A 5,393-nucleotide genomic window follows, 5' to 3' on the forward strand; every position below is an offset into this window, starting at 1 on the left:
AAAAAATAGGTGTTTAGATATTTGACATTCCTTTCTAAGAAATACACATCTGGTATAGGGGGCAAAACAGAGGCATATGAGTGCTCCACTGGGAAGTCTTTCATGACCCTGAAGATAAGTGTGAGAGGCTGGTTGGTGTCAGCACATGTTTTCCTTTCTTTGGGAAACAAACTTCTGCACGCTCTATATCAGCACCAGCAACCTCTCACCTTCATTTGGTGGCAGGAACAGATCTCTTCATGCTTCACTCAAGAGGGTGATATCACTTTTCTTAAGCTAGAAGTATATAAGGCATAACAAGGTGAGACAGCTCATCTGCTGTCAAGCACCATAACACATTTATGAGCCCTTTTCCAATACCTTTCCTTCACCAACAATGCACAGCACAGACTAGCCATGCTCCTAAGGGATGTGTTGATCCCAAGGATGTTGTCACTCTGGCATGAAGCGAACTGGCATGATGGGAACATTGTCACTAAGGACAAGGATTAGACTGAGGTACTTAATGCCTTCTTTGCCTCAGTCTTTACTATCCAGATCAGTTATCCTCAAGGTACAGGGTCCCCTAAGCCAGAAGACATCTATGGTGTCTATGGAGCAGCATGAACCGTCTATGGAGCAGAATCGACCACCCATAATTCAGGAGGAAACAGTCAGTGATCTGTTACTCCGCTTGGACACTCACAAATCTATGGGGCCAGATGGAATCGAGCCAAAGGTTCTGAGGGAACTGGTGGAAGTACTCGCCAAGCCTATCTCCATCATCTATCACTGGTCCTGGTCAACAGTTGCGGTCCGAGATGACTAGAGACTGGCCAATGTGATGGTCATCTAAAAGAAGGGTCGGATGGAGGATCTGGGGAACTACGGGCCTATCAGCCTGACTGCAGTATTGGGGAAGTTATGGAGCAGATCATCCTGGGGACAATCACCCAGCATGGGACCATGCCGAGTCAACAGGAGTTCATAAAAGGCAAGTCCTGCTGGCCCGACCAACCTGATCTCCTTCTATGACCACCTGCCCAGTGGATGAGAGAAAAGGTGTGGATGTGGTCTGCTTAGACTCCAGTAAGGCCTTCGACACAGCCTCCCACTGCCTTCTCCTGGAGAAGCTGGCAGCGCATGGCTTACGCAGATGTACTCTTTGCTGGGTAAGGTGCTGGCTCCGTGTGGCCTCCCAGGGCCTCCGGGTGCACCGGACTGGAGCGGGGTGGGCAGAAAGTGGGTCCCAAGGGGCCTCTATGCCCCCCCACCCCAGGCCTCCATGCGCACGGGGTTGAATGGGGCCTTATGGGCCTTTGGTGGTGCCACAGGGCCTTGGTGCACCCACAGGTGGGGTATCCATACGATTGGGCTGGGGTGACCCTACGAGCCTTGGTGTGGCTCACCCCACGCCAGGGGCCTCTCTGTGCACGGGGCTTGGGGGGGGTCCCGAGGGGCCTCTGTGCAGCCTCCAGCGGCCTCTGTGCAAATGGGAATGGGAGGGGGGTCCTTAGGGGCAACCGTGCTGTCACCCAGGGCCTCTGTGCACACAGGTGTGGTGGGGCCCTACAGGCCTCTGTGCAGCCCTCGGGGCCCTCCATGCACATGGAGGGGGAGGCAGCCCCTACAGGTTCTCTGCTCCTGCAGGTCCCTGGGGGCTCCGTGCGCAAAGGGAAAAGAGGGGCTCTACAGGCCTCCGTGCAGCCCCATGGGGACTCCAGGCACATAGGAACAGGGGAGCCCTATGGACCTGTGTACAGCCCCACCCGGGACCTCCATGGGCACAGGGATGGCAGGTCCCTATGGGCCTCTGTGCAGCCCCAAGGAGCCTCCATGCGCATGGGGCGGGGAGGTGGGTCCCTAAGGGTTTCCCTGCGGTCTCACAGGGCCTCCATGCTCATGGGGCCCGTGGAGGCCCTATGGGCATCAATGCGGCCTCTGGGGGCTGCCATTGGCAAGGGTATGGCGGGGGGTCAGTAGGCCTTGGTGGGGCCCTCAGGGACCACCTTTTGCATGGGAACAGGGAGCCCTGTGAGTATCTGTGAGATCCCTGGACCGACTTGCACATGGTGACAGTGGCCCTATAGGCCACTGGGCCGGGGCGAGGGGTCCCTATGGACTTTCTTGGAGCCCTCCCCTCTCTCCATGCCCACTGGGCGGGGGGGGCGCTCTATGCATCCCAGGACCGCCAGGCACACTGGGCTACGGGGACACTAACGCTATTTGTGCAGCCACCCTGTGCGCTGGGCCAGGGGGCACTACGGGCTTAAAAATAAATAAATAATAATAATAAACCTTTATCAATACAGACACGTCATTCCAGAGGGTAGGTGGTTGGGACAGACCCCCTTGGCGTGACTATGCATGCTATGCAGACTCCATCCTCCCATTTCTTCTGTGTTCAGGCAGCCATTGGCCGTGCTGTCTCTATTGGCTCATTGAAGACCAACCTACACCTGTATCTTTGCTCCTACTTGGTGCAATCCGCACACAATCAGCAAGTGCAGTGTTAGGAGGGAAGGATGAGTGAGTAGTGGCCGTTTTTTTTAACCTGCAGTATCAAGTTGAAGTGTTCTCAGCACCCGTTCCATGTTCATGCAGTACAGGGGACCTGAACTAGCGTCACTGCTCCTCATCTGTACAGGATTCTGCGTCGGTAGAGACCTGCTTATCGCCACCCGCAACCCATCTGTGTATATATGGTAAGGCTAGTATCATGTGACCACCGGGGGACAATAAACACACGACACAGGCAAAATTAATTTGTTAATGTATGGCTGAGCAGTGTTCAGGACATAGAGGAGCCAAGTAGCTGCACCGTGACCTAAGGCCCCCGCGATGCCCTAGCCAGCCCCGGGGCTGGTCCACGGGCAGCCAGAGCAGCGCGTGGATGTGTGAAAAGGATGGGAATCTTTTCACTAGACACCACAGTACTACGACAACGTTACATATATAATTTGCCTATATAACAATGATTTAATGTAGTAATTTCAACTGTGCTTCAGATCATGTACCTTCCTAGTCCAAGTGTATTATTGGTATTAGTGACACTGAATCAGTGTTGACTAGGAAACTTCCTCTGCCACATGCTCGAAACAACACGGATTTCCTTTCTGGTTAAAAGCTTTTACATGTGTTGCAAAGGTTTTTTTTGTATGTGTTTGGATACTTTTAATCAAACTGGCTGTTGACCACCAGGCATCTGGCTTCAAATATCTTGTTTTCTTGTATACCCATATTTCTAGACAATAAATTTATTTGTTATAGATGTTGCCGCCTGCTCTGTTTACTTCCAGGAAGAGCTATCTCCTGAGGCTGGCATAGACCTTAATAAACAAGAGTCCAACTGGACGCTGCCTCTTCCCTTCTTACTGCTTTTGGGTTTTTTTGCTTTTCTTGTGACCTATGCAGAGCAGAGGCGGCCTGGCCGTGGGGCCAGACCTCGTGCTCCAGCTGCACGTTGCTGTCAGAGGGAGATCGGGAACCCAGCACTGCTGTTCTGGACCATTGCACAGGGGCACCCCCTTCTTTGGCCTCAGTTTCTGCCTTTAACTAGTGTTGTCCTTTTCTTGGCATAGACGCAGCAGCCACATGGACCCAACACCGTGCGAGCTGGGGCTGAGCATGATCCCAGTGCCAGGGTCTGCCCTGCAGGGGCAGTGGACGAGTAAAGGGGCTTAATACAAAGGTGACAGGCCTAATGCCTTCACCAGGCGTTATGGGTGAAAAACAGAAGTATAAAAATAGCAGCTTAACACCTTAAGCTCAGCATTGGTGACAAAACCTGCTGGCAGCCACCTCCTTGGGAGGACCCAAATCCCCGGAGCCACCAAGGCTACAAGGGAGGAACAGGATTCTTGCATAGGAGGCTCTGGGTCACGACCAGGCACCAGGGAACCCCCCTCCTTCCACCATCAACTCCCTTGTCCCCCCCACCCAGGGACCGACCCGGAGAACAGGACACAGCACAGCCACACACCCCCTTCCTGCAAAATCCACTCCTTCCACATTAAAAGAACTTTATTTTTGGAAGATTACTCCCTCGGATTTTTTTAACCCACATGATCGGTGTCACCACTGTGGTACAGTACACTGTCCTATTGAAACATGCCATATAGATTCTGAATAAATAAACTACAAAGCCCAAGTTATGTACAAAGATCTTAGGCAAAGATATTATGTTTACAAACCTATGTACAATAAAACAAATGTAAACAGTCAAATGCAGCCAAGGATGCACAGAAAGAGGAACGTACAAAACCCAATGGTAACTGGGGACTCTCCCCCTCCCTCCTGCTGGGGCAAACACGGGTTTTTCTCTCAGCAGTTGTAAATAAACCAACTTGGAGTTGTGGAGCCAAATAAATGTGACTGGACCGATAGGGAAGGAAGATTTTTAAACCCACAGACCAAACCCCAGCTGGGTTTGCTGGTTCATTTTAAAATCCACCAACTCTGAGGCACATAAAGACAGCAAAAAATCGCACAAATAACATTGCCTGAAAAACCCACAAGGTACACAGTCGCCCAAAACTGTCACAGAAGCCCATAGGTGACACTGTAAAATCCAGTCATATGGTACAGAGATCTGAACATGGGTTGGATGCCTACACGGTTCTGGGAGGGGGACGCCCAGGGGCAGTGAAGCCAAGTGGATTTGCAGCTTCCTAAAGCTCTCGAGGAGTCTCTGCTTTGGAGGTGTTCTAAGTTTTACGGATACAGGCAGGTTACATTTGTTCGGTAACGGGAGGGCGCAGGGGGCCGGGGAACACGAGCTCGTCAGAGCTGCCGAACGCCCCGCGGCCGCTCGTCCCGGCGCGGCCCTTGGCCCCACGCAGCGCTGCTGGCCGGGGGCCCTCGCTGCCGCCCCGGCCCTGTGTGTGGCCGCAGGACCCCTGCTCTCCCCCAGCGATGGGGACAGGGACACGCCTGGCCCCAGCCCCAGGCAGTCACTTAGGCAGCTGCTGAGGCTGCAGCCAAGGCCGGGGTGCAGAGGGCTGAGCAATCCCCTCTCCCAGCCCTGTCCTGCCCTGCTGTGGAGGAGTGGGAGCTTTGCTGCACCAGCAGCCCCTGCACCTCTTAAGCACCTGGGTACTGGAGCAGGGAGAGAGCGAAGGCTTCGTTTTGGAGGAACCGCTCAACATCTGGATCATGCTAAACCTACACTAGAAGAGATAAAGTGACGGGTCGAGCGCCACCCGACCACGTTTGGGCTGGAGAGACCCCCCGCGTCCTGTGAACCAGAGCACTACACGTCTCAGCTTGTGCAACACGCAGCGTGTGGCCAAGGCAGAGAGCAGCTGCTACAGCGATAGGAGAAATAAGTTGTATTAACATGGCATGAAGGGCTGCGGCGCAGGGCCCTGCGGCCGGGGGCTGCGGCACGGCCGGAATGTGCCCGGGGCGGCACG

This window comes from Tinamus guttatus, unplaced genomic scaffold (assembly GCF_059628265.1).
Source record: "Tinamus guttatus ecotype Peru unplaced genomic scaffold, ASM5962826v1 Tinamus_guttatus_pri_ptg000649l, whole genome shotgun sequence".
Taxonomy (NCBI): Eukaryota; Metazoa; Chordata; class Aves; order Tinamiformes; family Tinamidae; genus Tinamus; species Tinamus guttatus.